General features: G+C 36.2%; 1 non-coding gene across 1 annotated transcript; it reads right to left on the bottom strand.

Moving 5' to 3' along the window:
* Positions 1-1007: 1007 nt before the first annotated feature.
* On the bottom strand, positions 1008-1090 carry LOC127743732 (small nucleolar RNA snoR53Y). Its single transcript, XR_008005116.1, has one exon. It is a non-coding gene; the product is annotated as a small nucleolar RNA snoR53Y (small nucleolar RNA).
* Between the last annotated feature and the right edge of the window lie 17771 nt (positions 1091-18861).

The raw sequence follows: 18861 nt of genomic DNA, 5'->3' as shown, positions 1-18861 counted from the left end.
CTTGCTATTTTTTACTGTGGTGACTAATATTAATATTATCCTGAATTAGATATGCTCCAGAGGTTTCTTATGAAAAGAAGATCACAGCTTCGGATCTCGGACAATCTAGATTGGTAACTTGATCTTAAAAGAGTGTTTTCTTTTTTTTTTCTCCAAGCTTATTTGATGTTCTTCTTAAATCTGTTATTCATTGTGTATGAAAATATTATGTTTATATTAACTATGAATTATTCGTTGCAGTATTTGGCTTCAAAATTTGCTGTGTATTTTAAACCATCTAGAGATGGTTCGATTTGGACGATTACCGGTCCAGATTCCAATGTAGAGAAGAATGTGTTCTTTTTTCACTTACTGAATAGTGGAGGAAGAGGTACAGAATGGAAATTTGGGGTCGGGTGGAGTGAATGTTGTAGAATATACAATTTAAAGGAGGATGATAGCATTACTTTGAAACTCAGCTCGATAGCTAACCTCCATATAGAGTTATCGATTCAGCGACGTTAGGCATCCTATGTATAACTTTATTTGATAGATATTTTAAATTATACGTTAAGTTGGCTTGGACATGTTTTATTTTTTGTTTAATGAACAAATTTATATATGTTGTATATATTTTGTTTTGCTATCAGTAAGTATCTTGACGTTATGTGTTCTTAAGATAATACGTAATAGTAAACTATATCTCTGTTGGACTTTTTTTCTGTTTTTTTTAGTGTCTATCAATTGTTTGAGTATTTTATTATCTTACAAAATATGTTATACTATTTATTGACAAATTGAATAATTGTTGTAATCTATTTTTTTATTTTTTAGTGTAATGATAATTTTATAATTATCCAAAATTAATACAACATATTTATTTTTATAGAATATATTTTAGTTATATTATTAGTATTTTTCTTTTAAAAAGGTTTAAATTTCGTGAATCCCGTACATTCCACGGGTTATCACGCTGGTAACTACTAAATTGGAAACGAGAAAGAAACAGCGAAATAGTGTAATGGACAGGCTCCCTTAGTAAAATAAACTGATGTCTTAATCATCTAATATCAGCATTTGCATGGTATTGAAAAAGGGCATCACAGGGAACCAATTTATCCTTTACAAGAACAAAATTCTCATTGATAGCTTAGTTACAAGAACAGAGCTACTTTGTTGATCTATTATCTATGTAAACATTGATATAAAAAATTGCAGCAAAGCAAAAAGCAATACAGATTCAGATTCAGGCATGAAGGTATTAATCAATAATCAGAAGAAATGCAAGACAACACAACATAAATGGCAAAGCATCCATGCATGCTAACTTACACACTGGAAAAGTTAATCATTAAAATAAAAAATATAATGAGAACATAGTTGGAACCTTAAAGTCAATCATGATAACCTTGTATCAACCTGGTGTACATAGTTGGAACCTTAATTCACAAAAGGATATAATGAGAACAAAATCACCTGAGAAAAGGTTTTTAATTGTATATTTTATGATTATATAACACCAAATATAGTTCTGTCTTCAGTTTGGCTTACATTATATTATATAGGATTGTGTAGTGTTAGGCAGAACTATACTTACTCTAGTGAAAACAGTTATAGCATCATCAACTTTAGATCCTTCGGATGGATATGACTCACGCCATCTCTGCCAAATTCCCCTCACACTAAATTTTGGCATAAATTCAACGTAACCTTCAACAGGACAAAATAAATTATTAAGTACATAATATCAGCAAGGCTTGAATTGCATTACAATTAAAAATAAGTTATTAAGCAGCACTGCAGCATTACTAGTATTATTTGATATTTGTTAATCACACCCAAACACGTCAATAACAAAACAAGGAATCCGCCATACACATTAACTGTTTCTTTTTGTCTTCTTACTAATAATCATCCAACTTTCAATTTAGAAAAGAAATGTTCAACTTTTCTCTATGTATTTGCCAATTATCCACTTAACATTTCCCTTAATTAAATGGGACTTTCATAATTCCTTAACAAGGATTAATTACGACACATGAATTAGCTTATATTATGATCATTATATTAATTAAACACATAGAGTTAAAACGATCTCTCTTAAATAAGGCAAAATAGAAATTTCAACTACAATAACCCATCAAACAAATTTGCCACTAAAGTACAACTTCTAGCGAAGTATAGATAGAGACTTTATATTATATTATATATTTATATATCTATACAAGCCTATGAAAATGCAAAACGTGCAGCATATGAACCTTGAAGCCAGAATGATGATCGAGATGAGTAAACATTCTTAAACATAATTGTCTTCTAAGCAAGTACAGTAAGGTACTAATAAGTCACTTACCGCTTCTTTTCTTTTGAATGTATCTGTGTTTCTAGATATAAATCCCAATAACAATTCCAACCACCAGAAAAACCAATGAACTGACTATTGGAGCAACTAGCACTGCTACATTCACTGCACAGTAAGACCAAACTGGAAGTTGGATCCTTAATTGGAACTGCATTTCACTTACCTTTTGAACTCCCATTTTCTTATTCCTTGTACTAAAGCAGCAAGTATATCAAAAATTCAAAATCACTTCAGAAAATCACTTCAAAAATAAAAATAATAAGTTAGAAATAGTTAGTATAAATTAGACAATTAGAGAAGAGATGAGTGAAATAATTTAAAAATATTTTAGGAAAGAGAATATAATTTATCCATAATATTATTAATTAGGTGATTCAAATTAATGTGTTCAAATAATAAGAATCAATCCTATTGAAACTAGGATCTATTAAAAAAAAGAATCATATTGAAACTAGGAAGTAGGATTAGAGAAGAGCTATACTTGATCTTCGTCTTAGATTTTGTGTGACGAATGAGATTTGATTCTTCTTACTTCAGGCTCAATTGTAAAGGACTCAATACTTCAGGAGATCCAAAAGCTATGGTCTCTCTTGACCTAACCTAAATTATCGATTTCACAACATATATCATATATTCTTTTCAAATATAGAGAAGATGATATTACAATTAGGTCAAGTTTACATTTGAAATAGGGGATTTTCAAATAAAACTGAAGTCGGCTTTGGAAAGAGTTTAGTAATAGTTAGAAAATGATACCTGGTTCTTATGAGCTTGACTGAGAAAGAGCGGAGAAGGACCAAAGTAGGAGGAGCGATGACCACAACAGAGAGAAGGAGCGACGATGGTGCGGCAGCAGCGGAGCGACAGGGGGAGGCTTTGTTCAACTCGGCTGTGGGGTCGCTAGAAAGGGAGAGAGTAATTGAGTAATTGTTGCTCCCTTTGACCCGGAAAAAAAAAAAAAAACTCAATCAAAACCAAGAACAGAAAGGACAAAGAAAAAGACAACACTTGGAACTTAAACATTGAACTTATTAAAACTTTACTATCAATGCCATTATATTGTTGTCATTGATGATGACGGTGGGTTCTAATTTGAGGCAGATTTCATAAAGGTTCTAATTAAACGATTCAATTGGATTAGGGTTTAAAATTCATTTGTAGAAAGGATAAATTTGTGTTTCTGAACTTGGAGGCAGGAAGTGGGTACGGAGCTAGTGTTTTTAGCAATAAAAATCGACGGCAGCGTTGTCGATTTTAATTTAAAAAAAAGTAACGTCTTTCGCGTCTATTTTATACATTAAATTCACACCATTTATTTGATTTCGCAAAGCAATCTAGACTGTTCAAATTTATCGACTAAAATATTGTCAATATTTTAAATATAGAAATAGACGTCATGTCCGTCGATTTTAAAATAAAAGTATTTTCCACGCCTGATTCGTCGACAATATGATGATAGTTAAAAATGGTTTAATGCAGCATAAAAAAATCGACGACCAGACTGTCGATTTTATTATTTTATTTTTAAATTTCTTTTTTTTAAAATATTGCCAGCAAGCCGTCAAAAATTATCGACGGCAGAGATAGCAGTCGATTTTTTGCATCGAAAAATACGCTTTTTCTTGTAGTGAAAGAAACATATATTAGTATATATAATATCTACTAGTCTCGACCTGTGAAGATTGAGCTGGCTAGAGTTACAATAGTAAAACAGTTGATATACGTATCCTATAAATGTTTAAAAATAAATGCATCATATAAGTGTTTCCAAAAGAAAGAGAGATTCTAAAACCAAAATAGAAACAAAAGTCTATTTTTCGCTATCTTCCAGATAAGACTCTCGCTCACTGAGGAGCACTAGGACTTGCATATGAAAAACAGAAATAATATATGGGTGAGAACCCAACCTAAGGTTGTTCTCAATAGGGTAAAATTGTTGAATCGATACAATATAAGGTATAGTAACAGGAACTCTCTAAGAAATCTTAATCTCCAACGTTTCATTAATCCAAGCCTACGGTTCTCACTAATCCAAAAATAGGGTAATTAAGCTAAACATTCTACTATACTAGTAATTTATAATCTCAGTCCTTCACAACATCTCTCAACCTTTCTCTTTTCAATATCATAGTCTATCAGCATATGATTCAGTAATTCAGTCTCAAAACTCATTTTTCTACAAACCTTCAATCACCACATTCACATCAAGAACAACCCTCAGCGTCACAACCGCCATCATAAGGGATCTATCAGTTGTTCAAACACGCACATAGCAATACAGGAAATACATAAATAGAGAGAATAGATATAGAGATCAAATAGCATATAGATACAATTATTCAACAAGGCAAGCCAAATACAAGATGCACACCCAAACAATCACACAAATGCAAATGATGCGCACTTGCCCTACGGCCAATGAGCTCATTTGTCGGTTATACAACCAAACCTGACATGTCTAATAGCGAACCATGGATAGTCCCTCAGTGCACGCATCCCTAAGAGGTATTCACTTCCCTGGAGGAATCATCTGAAAAGGTCTATGTGTCTGCCCACATCTTATGACGGAAGGTCATCAAAGTCTCAAATCTTAACCTGAAACAAGAGGAGCGAACCACTGCATCTACTCAGGGAGTTCCAATCTCAACCCAGAGCAAGTAGGAAAAACCACACCTTTATATCTAACCAAAAAGGTATCATTCTCAACCCAGAGCAAGTGGGGTGAAGCACTACATCTATCTAGGGAGTTCCAATCTCAACCCAGATGAAGTGGGGGTGAACCACACCTTTGCATCTTGGTGCACAAAATTATAACTCGCACAACTGAACTGGCAAGTACACCAGGTCGTTCAAGAAATACCTCAGGTGAGTGAGGGTCGATCCCATGAGGATTGTCAGATTGAGCAAGCTGTGGTTATCTTGTAGATCTTAGTCAGGAGAATAGAAAATAGAGTTGTTGATGTATATGTGACGAACGGATTTTTTACGGTTTAGAATTTGACAAATAAGTTCTCGTTGAAGTATAACTTCTAAACCAACAAGAATCCTTTCGTACAAAAGATTGTTTGTCACAAGTAACAAAATCCCTAAAAAGTAATAACCGAAGTATTCAAACCTCGGGTCGTCTCTCAAGGAATTACAGGAAAGTGTTCTTATTATTGGTTGTGAGTTTTCTGACAAATTTGGGATTGAGGAATGGAAAAATAAATGACAATAAATAAAAGCAATAAAAATTAACGAGAGGTTTATATAATTAAAATAAAAAGCTTCGACAAGGAGAAGATTAATTGGAAGTTCTATCCTTGTTGGATCTCCCAAGATTAATAGTAATAGATTGTTGTTTCTACTTAGTTAACTCTCAACGAATGAAGGAAAGTCAAGTAGTTGAGCCAACTTCTATTCACAAGTCCTAATCCTCTCCCTTGGGAAGGATTAGCATCAGCAACTAGAGAGCTAGACAACAACTTCCAATTACTATTTAACTCTTGAGTTTTTCAACTCAAGGGTCTCCAAATATTAATCTAACTCCAACGTCATGTTGAGAGCTTACCCGATTCACATGAATGCCAATTTCACGTACATATTCAAGGGGTAGAGAGAAGACATAATAATCAAATTAATTGGAAGCAAGCAAACAGATAATAAAATTAAATAGAAAAATACTTCTTGTATTAATAAATCCTAAAAATAATCCAATTGTAATTCAAAACAGAGATTAAGGATATAAAAGAGTAAGGAAAAAAGGAAACGAACTAGAATGACAAAGACTTCAAGTAACTTTGTCAATATCCAACTCAAAAGCATAAAAGAAATCCTAGTCCTAAATCCTAAAACCCAGAGAGAGGAGAGAGCCTCTCTCTCTAAAAACTACATCTAAAACCTAAAATTATGAATAATGAGAAGTGAATGAATGATTCCTCCACTCTGCAGCCTCTAATCTATGTTTTCTGGGCTGAAAACTGGGTCAAAAATAGCCCAAAAATTGTTGGGGCGATTTCTGATATGTACAGCACGTGGCTCATGCGCGCATACGTGTCATGCACGCATACGCGTCGCTAAACTTTTGCACAATCCATGCGTACGCGTGCTTTGCGCGTGCGCGTCCCTAAACGCCAGATCAACTATGGCAAATTGTATATCGTTGCGAAGCCCCGGATGTGAGCTTTCCAACGCAACTAAAACTGCCTAATTTGAATCTCTGTAGCTCAAGTTATGATCGATTGAGTGCGAAGAGGTCAGGGTTGACAGCTTTGCAGTTCCTTCAGCTTCTTGTATTCTTTCCACTTTTGCATGCTTCCTTTCCATCCTCTAAGCCATTCCTGCCCTGTAATCTCTGAAAACACTTAACACACATATCATGGCATTGAATGGTAATAAGAGAGGATTAAAATGAGCAAAATTAAGGCCAAAGAAGCATGTTCTTAATCATAGCACAAAATCAGGAAGGAAAATGTAAAACATGCGATTTCTATGAATAAGTGTGAGATTAGTGGATAAAACTCACTCAATTAAGCGCAAGATGTACCACGAAATAGTGGTGCATCAATGTGCATAAAACAAAATAATAAAGGAAACAATACTGAATTGGTGTAGGAAGGATGATGGAGAATCAGTTAAGGCCTCGGAGATGCTTGCTCTTCAGGATTAATACTTCTCACTGTCTAATTTAATAACGAATGATTCATTCAATGGCAAGGCTGTAAGTGATTAAAGCCAAGGTCAGTGGTCATTAATCTCCTCTGATCCACACCAAACGCTAGGGTCAGTGGTCATTCAATCTGGAAGAGGGTGAAGCTCACGCAATTCAATCTCTGATGATCCTACTCAAAACGCCACAAACAAGGTCAGATCTTCCGAATCGGTGAATGAAGCTCTATGTTTCTAGCCTTAGCACCACAGAAACCTCAGTTACCCAAGACTAACGAGATTTTATGTCACATATCCTAATTAACCCAGATACTCTATTGGAATCTGTGATGCATTCTCAAGTTGTAGCTCAATACTATCCTATTAGGGACTCACAAGAACTCATGTAGAATAAGGGGTCATACTTCCATTCCACCATAGATTCTTAACGATGATGAACAAAAATTTATCATAGAATAGAATCAAACATATATTAAAGTATAAAAGTAATGATATTAATCCATAGGAATAAGAAGAGCTCCTATCTTTAACTTAGGAGGTTTAATTGCTCATACTTTACAGAGAAAACAGAGAAAATAATGTGTCTATGCTTCTTCCCTCCTGGGAGGCATGATCCTCAAGAGGAAGGAAGTCTCTTATTTATAGTAAAATATTAGACTTAACAGATATTAATTTAAATTTAAAAGTTACAAAGATAAGATAGAATAAGCTAAGGAGTGCTCAAATCCATTTTGGGGCCCACTTTGGTGTTTACTTCGTATGCCTGGCATTCAAATCGGGCTTCTGGGCATTGAACGCCCATTAACAGGTGTGTCCACATTGCCTTGTGCTCCCTTGGTGGAGTTGAATGCTATTTTTGGGCGTTCAACTTGGGGGTTGGTCTTTCTTGGGTGTTCAGAAAAGAAGTAAGTTGGGTGTTCAACGCCCGTTTTGGGCAGTAATTTCTAAAGAAAAGTATAAACTATTATATATTTCTAGAAAGAGCTAAAAGTAGCTTTCCGACGCTGTTGAAAGCATGTCGATTGGGCCTTTGTAACTCAAGATATGTTTGTCAGAATGAACGGAGGTCAGGATTTGACAGCATCTGCTATCCTTTCTTTGCCTCTGAATAAGACTTTGCCAAAACTTGCCAATTTCACCCAAAAATTACCTGAAATCATAAAAAAACAAAAAAACTCAAAGCATCATCCAAGAATTGATATTTGCACCAAAACATACTAAAACATATTAAAACTTTATAAAACATGCTAAAAAACACAAGAAAAATGGTATTAAAAAGGGTATAAAATATCCGCTCATCACATCTACCAAGGGAGGTAACATTCTCAACCTGGAGCAAGTGGGACAAACTTATAACACCCTATCACCCTAAGTCTTACCTTTAGTCGTAAAGCAAAGGGAGAGAAAGCACCACGACAGTTCTAAAGCTCATACTATAATATATGATCAAAGAATATAACATACTAGAAGCCCGATGAAGGAATAAAGCTCAAAAATGCAGAAAATAGAGATATAAAATTGCAAAATGTTCACACGTGATAACTAAACGTGTAGGTACAAAAGATAAACAAGATAAATAGACTTAACAAGTACACACACACACGCACGCACGCACACACACACACACACACACACACACACACACACACACACACATAGTATACAAAAGAGAACTAAACACTGTCTGTGGAATTTAGTGCCGCTAGGTCAAACAGAATACAATAGCATTTTTGAAGTTAAAACAGGTACATCCTGTCTCTCAAAGTTAAGCCTCTAAGACAACAAGATACAATATACAAAAGTGAGAGAATAACTAAATCAAAATAAACAAATACAAAAGAGAACTATCCTCCGCTCTGTCACCATTCACAAACTCACCGAGGTGGGTTGCTATCTGGATCTGAAAAATAACAACAACATATGGTATGAGAACTGGACATTCTCAGCATGGTAACAATTTCCAATAGATAAGATATAAGGTTCCGGGATGCCAAAGACAATCCTAGAACTTCACATTGATACAAGTATTTAAGCTTAAAGAAATATATAATAAACCATAAATTGGGTAATCTAACTTAAGGGATTTCTACTCTATCAGAAACACCGCTGTCCCATAGCCTTCGCCAACATATCCTCCATGCGATCCCATCGCCACCGCCTACCAAACCTCCTCAATCCTAACAGAAAACACAGATAATGCATGCAAGGAAAGCACAGGTAATATACATTTACAGCAGGAAATACAATTAGAAAGTATGCATGTTATACACTTAGGCAATAGATGTAATTAGGTAAAGCAAGCAATCACATAGAAGATGCACATGATGAATGGCTGTCCTATTGGCTGTGATATCACTTGTCAGTTCAACTGCCAACCTGACACATCCCATTGGGATGTTGCCTTGCGATCACGAATAATTGGTACCCCAAGAAAATAGTGCCCGGCCTACTTTTGTGACTTGAAAGGATGCGAGTGGGAATTAACCAAAAACGTAAGTAGAATTAACCACCGTAAACGGAATTAACCACCGTCCTCATGCCGGCACCACAACCTCGATAAGCGGGATTAATCACTGTCCTTGCCAGGCGCATAGCGACTCATCATCTCAGTATATTGATGACATATCATCTTGTGCATGTTTTACTAGCAATTTTTATCTGCTTTTACTTGGTTTTCATGCATTTTTAGGCAAGAAGTGCTTGGATGAGAAATTCATGCTTGTCTTAATTTAATCAAACATTGTTGATTTTATGCATTTTCATGAGATTTTTGCAAGATTTAGTTGATAATATGAGTGATGCAAGATTTTATGATTATGCCAAGGCTTTGATGTATCTGTTTGGTTGATGACAGGAGAAGAAATGAGAGGAAGAAACAAAGAAGAAAGAAGTGTAGGAGAACGTTACGTTCATTTGATGAACGCTACATTCACAAGTGACGCACAAGCGTACAAGGCGTTTACGCAGGATGACACTTTTGGAGATCCACGCGTACGCACGCATGGTGAGCACACATAGAAGAAGGATCAGCGTTCACCAATAACGAACGCTACGTTCACTTTGAATAAGCACCTGTGATGCTTTTGAAAATTTGATTTGAAATTTAGCCATCGACACGCACACGCATGCATGATGCGTACGCATGGATGCGACATTTTTTAAAAAGTACGCGTTTGCGTGGACGAAGCGAAGCGTGGAGTTCACATTTTGCAATCCACCCGTACGCGTGGGTGATGCGTACGCATGGAAGGAGCATTCGTTTCACGAACGCTACGCTCTCGAAGAGAACGCTGCAAGGGACACGTATGCGTGGGTGACGCGTACGCATCGATGAGGCAAAACACCAGGGACGCGGAAACGTATAGCACGCATACGCGTGGGTGCCCAAACGCTCCATTCTCCAAATGAATGCTACGCTCTTCTGGAAGTGTATTTTTGCTCAAATTAGCTTCATTCCATGCCAATTTGAACTACAAGCAAGCATAGCCCATTGACACCACTCAAAGGCACAAGAAACAGTTAGAATAGGAATTTCATTTATTTGTAATTTGTTTTCAATTTCATTTTCATTTGTCATTTAGGAAATCCTATATAAAGGCATCAGTTTTATTTCATTAAAAGGAGCTCTCACAGACAGTAGGAGTATTAGTAGTAGGAGTAGGAGTAGGAGTAGAATAGAAGGCTTTTGTAAACACTTTTACCTTTCTGCACTTTTACATTTTAGTATTGAATTCAATTTCAATTTTTGCAATTCTCTTCTGCAATTTCCCTTTCTAAAATTTTACTTTCATGCAATTTAATTTTCCTACACGTGTTCTTAGAGCTATGATCCATAGAACCCCAATCATTAGGGGGAGGAGCTTTGTTATGATTTACATGATTTAGTGAATTTATTTTTCTTCTCAATTCAATTGAATAGCTATTGGATATCCTCTGTTTTGATTGATGATTCATTCACTCCAGAAGGGGGATTGAATCTGTGAATGCTTGTGTGGGCCTCGAAAGGGGAATCATGAGCATTAAAACTGAGGCCCTACCCTTCACTACTCTCTTGATCAACACCATTCAGGAGGAATTGAGATCTTGAGAGTTAGTGTGGCTTACGGATGAGAGATATGCACTTAACCTCTTCTCATGACAATTAGATCAAGGAATTGGCAAGATTGATTATGATTAGAGAGATTGGATTGCCAAGGAATTGGGTTCCAATCAATTTCAATCCACCATAGATCTACTCATATGATTGAGAAAGGAGTTGAGACCCATTTGAGTCATTGTGGATTATGACATCTCCAATCCCTATTGTGTTTCTCTTTCTGCCACTTATTCTTGCTTTGATTTACTGCTTTCTTTAATTTCCTTGCACCTAATCCCTTTACAGTTGATGCGATTTACATTCTGCACTTTACATTTCCTGCAATTTACATTCTGTTAGTTCAATCTCACTCAATTCACCACTGTCAGCTTAACTAAATTTATCACCTAACTAAAGTTTCTTGATCCATCAATCCCTGTGGGATCGACCCCACTTATTGTGAGTTTTACTACTTGATGCGACTCAGTACACTTGCCGGTGAGTTGTGTGGAAATCAAATTTTCACCCATCAAATTTTTGGCGCCATTGCGGGGATTGATTTAGATCAACAATGATTAAGTGGGTGATAAGTCTAGATTAAGTATTTTCTTTTTTTTGTCATTTAAGTTCTTTTTAATTTTCCTTTTTCTGCTGATACTAAGGTGTTTGTGTTATTGCTTCACTAAGAAATTCTTCTCTGTGACATGAATTTCAATTTTCATCGGTGATTGTGTTTCACAAGATTCAAATGGAGTTTAACTCATCTTTTGATCAAACAAATTTCATGGAATATGGCCCACCATCACCAAATGACTATTCTAATGGTGGCTAGGAATATCACCAAGAAATGACAGATTATGAGCAATCCGACCAGTGGGGATATGCTCCAGAGCCACATCAAAACAATTTCACGGGATACTTCCCAACAGCACTAAATGATTCATGTCATTATGCTAATGGTAGATGAGAGTATCAACAAGAAATGATAGAGTATGAACACCTCCCAGAGCCACAAGATAACTCATATTGCTATAACAACTACTTATATTATGACTGGGAGGGTCAAAACCAAAGAGATCTTAATTATCTATATTTTGTTTATCAAGAAACATCATCACTAGAGTGTGCTTTCAATAAATTCATGCAAGATTGCCCCCCAATGCCACAAGATGATCCATACTATGAGGAATTCAACAATTCTTGAAGTTGTGCTTGGGAAGATCAAAATCAGAGAGCACTCAATGTGTCATACTCTATTAATCAAGAGCCATCATCACTTGAGCAATTTTTCAACTCATTTATGCTAAATTGTCCAACCTCGCCTTCCAGTTTTTCACTTGAAAATTCTTCATCACTTGGTTTTGCCTAAACACAAAGTTTCCTCCAAGATCCATACAACTCATTTCACCACCCACAAAATTCATTTCATAACTCACAAGACTCATTCCATACCCCTCAAAATAACTTTACCACAACACATCCAATTCCACAAAATTACTCTCAACCTTCATCCCTTGAGCCAGAAGTTGAGGATCACCTTCAAAAGTCCAGAGAATTATTGAAAAGTCAAGAACAATCCTAGAGAGAACAAGAAATCCTCTTCAAAAAGATGGATGAGTACTTAGAGCAAATGAGGAGAAACTTAGAACTGCTAAGCAAGGAAGATGAAGACCAATCTGTGGGTGTAAAGGAGGAGGTGGAAGAGCAAGATGAAGAGGCCCCTGTATCAAGTGAAATTTCAATGAAGAATGAGGTGGTGGAGGTGTATGAGCCAAGGATTTCATATCCACAGAGGCCACTTGAAATGACAAAGTGATGAGCGGATAATTTATACGTTTTTTGGCATTATTTTTAGGTAGTTTTTAGTATGATCTAGTTACTTTTAGGGATGTTTTCATTAGTTTTTATGCTAAATTCACATTTCTGGACTTTACTATGAGTTTGTGTATTTTTCTATGATTTCAGGTATTTTCTGGCTGAAATTGAGGGACCTAAGCAAAACTCTGATAAGAGGCTGACAAAGGACTGCTGATGCTGTTGGAATCTGACCTCCCAGCACTTGAAATGGATTTTCTGGAGCTATGATGTGTGGAAAACAATCCAACACAAAACTCACCGGCAAGTGTACCGGGTCGCATCAAGTAATAAAACTCATGGGAGTGAGGTCGATCCCACAGGGATTGAAGGATTGAGCAATTTTAGTTCAGTGGTTGATTTAGTCAAGCAAATCAAGTATTGGTTGAGTGATTTTGTATCCAACAGTAAGTAAATAGCAGGAAATGTAAAGGGAGAGGGATGAATTGCAGAAATTAAAGAGAATTTAAAGTAAAGGTGCTGAATCTTAAAAAACAAGAAATTAAATGACTGAGACTTAAAGTGAAAGAAATGTAAATTGCAGAAACTTAAAGTGCAAGAAATATAAATTGCTTGAATGGAAAAGGGATGTGAGGACTGGGAATTCAAAATTTAAGGGAAATTAAATTGCAGTAATTAATAAAGCAGAAGATGAATTGAAAGTAACTAGAATTCAAACAGGAAGTGAAAATGTAATTGCAGCAGTGGTTCAACAGAAGAACCAAAAAGAGAATTAGATCTCAGGGCTCCAGAGACTAGATAGCAGAGTCTAGATCTCAATTGCCTTCCTAGATCCAAGTTCACAAAGCAATTAAAGAGAGATTTGGGATTGCAGTAGTACAGGAAATTGAATTGAACTCAATTATGTAATAGAAAAGTCAAAGAGATCTTGAAGGGAGATTGAGACAGAAATTCCTCAATTCTTCACATTCAAGACTCAAACAAGAAAAGTAAAAAGTGCTCAAGCAAGGACGAGGAAGAAGAGAGATCAATTTTCCTTCCCAATTCTCTAAGATCTCAGTTCCAAGCTCTCAAAGAAAAATCAAGTCTAAAGATGTGAAAATTCAAAAATAAAAAAGAAGGTCAAAAGTCCTAATTACATCAAACTATCTCCTATTTATACACTTTCTATTCTTGGATTTTGGAATTTGGATGGGCTTTTGATTTGGTGAAGAAATGAATTAAATTGGATTTTTAATCCAATTTTTAGCCCATGAAGAAGTTGGCTCCAGGAGGCTGCTCTGCTCTTGTGGAGGGCAGAGCAGGAAAATTGTGCATGCGGCCTCATTGCGTGCGTGCTAAGTGTGTGATGCGCGTTCAAGATGCTGCCCTGCCCTTGCGGAGAGCAGGGCAGTGTGCGTGCGTGCTTGCCTTCCGTGCGTGCTTGCTGCGCGCCAAGTGCTCATGCCCGTGCCAATTTGTGCTTATGGCCGTGCCAAGAATTTCTACTCTGCTCTCCTTGTGGGCAGCGTAGCAAGGCAACCAAAGGTGAGGCCCCAGGTTTGAAACCTGGTGGAAGCACACGCTGCCCCCTTTTTCCTTGGTTTTCTTGGCACCAAAGTAACACCTAGTTCCTTGCTTTCCCAAGGTCTTGTGTTCGATTCTTGGAGATTGAAAACAAGCCAAATTTTGCTTGTTTCCCTTGTACTTGAGCGCTACTCCTTTCCTCCTTGTTCTTGGGTTCGAAACCCATCGGTAACAATAGGAGAGCAATTTCCTTTGAATTTTTCTTGGAGGAAGCCCGATATTGCTCTTGAGGAGGGCAGGGCAGAATTTTTGCTTCCTTTGGTCTTTGGCATAGAATTATGCTCCGCTCTTATTGTGGGCAGGGCAGTGATATTTTGGAGGCTTGGTTTATCATGCTGCTCTCTTGGAGAGCAGTGTGCTCTTGTGGAGAGCAGTGTTGCTTCCTCCTTCATTGTTGCGCCACACTTCTCCTTCTTTCACCACACTATTTTCTTCCTTTGGCCACACTTCTTAAGCCATGTTTTTCTTCTTTTCTTCCTTTCTTCACCTACAAGAAACCAAAACAACCAATCAAAGTATCTCCAAACTCATAAGGTTTATAATTCATTAAAAATCAATTAATTTTAGTTCAAATCTCATGATTTAACATTAATTTAATGGTGGTTGTTTGATTTAAAGAAGTCATGCATTTTCATTCCAAATTACTTACTTAGGATGCAAGAAAGTGCATAACGACTAGTGAAACAAGTGAAATTAGCTTGAAAAAATGGGTATATGATGACTTGTCATCAAGCTACAGCACTCCAAATGCATTTTTGCATTCATAGTGTCCATGCATTAAATAATTCTAAGTTTAGTGTCTTGCATGTTTTCTTTGCATCAAAATTTTTTCAAAAATATGTTCTTGATGTTCATCATGATCTTCAAAGTGTTCTTGGTGTTCATCTTGACATTCATAGTGTTCTTGCATGCATCATGTGTTTTGATTCATAATTTTCATGTTGTGAGTCATTTTAGTTGTTTTTCTCTTTCATCATTAAAAATTCAAAAAATCAAAAAAATATCTCTTCCTTAATTTGCCCATAATTTTCGAAAATTTGAGTTGACTTAGTCAAAATTTTTTAAAATTAGTTGTTTCTTGTAAGTCAAGTCAAATCTTCAATTTTAAAAATCCTATCTTTTCAAAAAAATTTTCAAAAATCAAATCTTTTCATTTTTATCTTATTAATTTCGAAAATTTTAAAATTATTTTCAAAATCTTTTTCTTAATTTTATTTCAAATTTTTGAAATTACACTAAAAATTAATGTGATTGATTCAAAAATTTAAAGTTTTTTACTTTCTTGTTAAGAAAGGTTCAATCTTTAAATTCTAAGAATCTTATCTTTTAGTTTCTTGTTAGTTAAGTAATTAATTTAAATTTTAAAAATTAAATTTATCTTATCTTATCTTTTATATCATATCTTTTTCAAAATTTTATCTTTTTCAAAAATTTGATTTTAAAATATCTTTTCTAACTTCTTATCTTCTTATCTTTTCAAATTTGATTTTAGTATCTTTTTCAACTAACTAATTAACTTTTTGTTTGTTTCTTATCTTTTTCAAAACCACCTAACTACTTCTCCCTCTCTAATTTTCGAAAATATCTCATCCATTTTCCAAAATTCTTTTTAAATTAATTGATTGTTTTAAATTTTAATTTTAAATTCTATCTCATCTTTAATTTTCAAAAATCACTAACTCCTTTTCAAAATTTATTTTCGAATTCTCTCTCTCATCTTCTTCTATTTATTTATTTATTTACTAACACTTCTCTTCACCTCTCTTCATCTCCAATCACTTCCTCTATCCTTACCCTTGTGTTTGGATTATTCCTTCTTCTTAATCCTTATCCCATTTCTTCTTCTACTAATAATAAGGATCCTCTTTACTGTGACATAGAGGATTCCTCTTCCTTTTCTTTTTCTCTTCTCTTTCATACGAGCAGGAACAAGGAAAAAGGCACTCTTGTTGAAGCTGATCCTGAACCTGAAAGGACTCTGAAGAGGAAACTAAGAGAAGCTAAATTACAACAATCCAGAGGCAACCTTTCTGAAATTTTTGAACAAGAGAAGGAGATGGCAGCCGAACCCAACAACAATAATGCAAGGAGGATGCTTGGTGATTTTACTAAACCCACGTCCAAGTTTGATAGAAGAAGCATCTCAATTCCTACCATTGTAGCAAACAATTTTGAGCTAAATCCTCAATTAGTTGCTTTAATGCAACAGAACTGCAAGTTTCATGGACTTCCATTAGAAGATCCCTATCAGTTCTTAACTGAGTTCTTGCAGATCTGTGAGACTGTAAAGACGAATAGAGTAGATCCTGAAGTCTACTGGCTCATGCTTTCCCTTTTGCTGTAAGAGACAAAGCTAGAACATGGTTGGATTCACAACCAAAGGATAGCCTGGACTCCTGGGATAAGCTGGTCACGGCCTTCTTGGCTAAATTCTTTCCTTCTCAAAAGCTGAGCAAGCTTAGATTGGACGTTCAGACATTCAAACAAAAAGATGGTGAATCCCTCTATGAAGCTTGGAAAAGATACAAGCAGATGACCAAAAGGTGTCCTTCTGACATGCTTTCATAATGGACCATTCTGGATATATTCTATTATGGTCTGTCTGAGTTCTCTAAGATGTCACTGGACCATTCTGTAGGTAGATCCATTCACCTAAAGAAAATGCCTGCAGAAGCTCAAGAACTTATTAACATGGTTGTAAATAACCAGTTCATGTACACTTCTGAGAGGAATTTCGTGAATAATGGGATGCCTCAAAGGAAGGGAGTTCTTGAAATTGATGCTCTGAATTCCATATTGGCTCAGAACAAAATGTTGACTCAGCAAGTCAACATGATTTCTCAAAGTCTGAATGGATGGCAAAATGCATCCAACAGCACTAAAGAGGCATCTTCTGAAGAAGAAGCTTTTGATCCTGAAAATCCTGCAATGGCAGAGGTAAATTATATGGGTGAACCTTATGGAAACACCTATAATTCATCATGGAGAAATCATCCAAATTTCTCATGGAAGGATCAACAAAAGCCTCAACAAGGCTTTAATAATGGTGGAAGAAATAGGCTCAGCAATAATAAGCCTTTTTCATCATCTTCTTAGCAACAGACAGAGAGTTATGAACAGAATACCTCTAACTTAGCAAACTTAGTCTCTGATCTATCTAAGGCCACTTTAAGTTTCATGAATGAAATAAGGTCCTCCATCAGAAATCTAGAGGCACAAGTGGGCCAGCTGAGTAAGAAAATCACTGAAACCCCTCCCAGTACTCTCCCAAGCAATACTGAAGAGAATCCTAAGAGAGAGTGCAAGGCCATTGACATAGTCAATATGGCCGAATGCAAGGAAGAGGGGGAGGACGTGACTCTCAATGAGGAAGAGCTCATGGGACGTCTCTCAAGCAAGAAGGAGTTCCCTATTGAGGACCCAAAGGAATATGAGGCTCATATAGAGACCATAGAGATTCCATTAAACCTCCTTCTACCATTCATGAGCTCTGAAGACTATTCTTCCTCTGAAGAGGATGAAGATATAACTGGAGAGAAAGTTGCTCAATATCTAGGAGCCATCATGAAGCTAAATGCCAAGTTATTTGGTAATGAGAGGAAGCATGAACAGCTTCTCTCAATGCAGAGTCAAACAGAGCCCCCACAGTCAAACTCTAAGTTTGGTGTTTGAACCCCCACATTCAAACTCTAAATTTGGTGTTGGGAGGTCCCAACAATGCTTTGAACATCTGTGAAGCTCCATGAGAGCTCACTGTCAAGCTATTGACATTAAATAAGCGCTTATTGGGAGGCAACCCAATTTTTATTTATCTAATTTTATTTTTCTTTTTATTGTTCTTTTATGTTTTATTAGGTTCATGATCATGTGGAGTCACAAAAAAATATTAAAATTAAAAACAGAATCAAAAACAGCAGAAGAAAAATCACACCCTGGAGGAAGGACTTACTAGCGTTTGAACGCCAGTAAGGAGCATCTGGCTGGCGTTCAACGCCAGAACAGAGCATGGATCTGGCGCTGAATGCCAAAAACATGCAGCATTCTGGCGTTTAAACACCAGGATTGTACACTGAGGAAATCTGGCGTTCAACGCCAGAAATATGCTGCAGATGGGCGTTAAACGCCCAGAACAAGCTTAGAGCTGGCGTTTAACGCCAGAAACAAGCATCAATCTGGCGTTAAACGCCAGGATTGCACTCAGATGGCATTTTACATGCCTCATTGGTGCAGGGATGTTAAATCTTTGACACCTCAGGATCTGTAGACCCCACAGGAACATCTCAAGATCTGTGGACCCCATAGGATCCCCACCTACCTTACCCCCTCTCTCTCCATTCATGGTCATTCCTTCTGTTTTTCATTCACCACTCACATCTATCCACTCTTCCCCATACACCCCACCTACCTTCAAAATTCA

The sequence above is a fragment of the Arachis duranensis genome, chromosome 10 (genome assembly GCF_000817695.3).
Source record: "Arachis duranensis cultivar V14167 chromosome 10, aradu.V14167.gnm2.J7QH, whole genome shotgun sequence".
NCBI classification, from domain to species: Eukaryota; Viridiplantae; Streptophyta; class Magnoliopsida; order Fabales; family Fabaceae; genus Arachis; species Arachis duranensis.
This window is presented reverse-complemented; position numbering and strand designations above follow the sequence as displayed.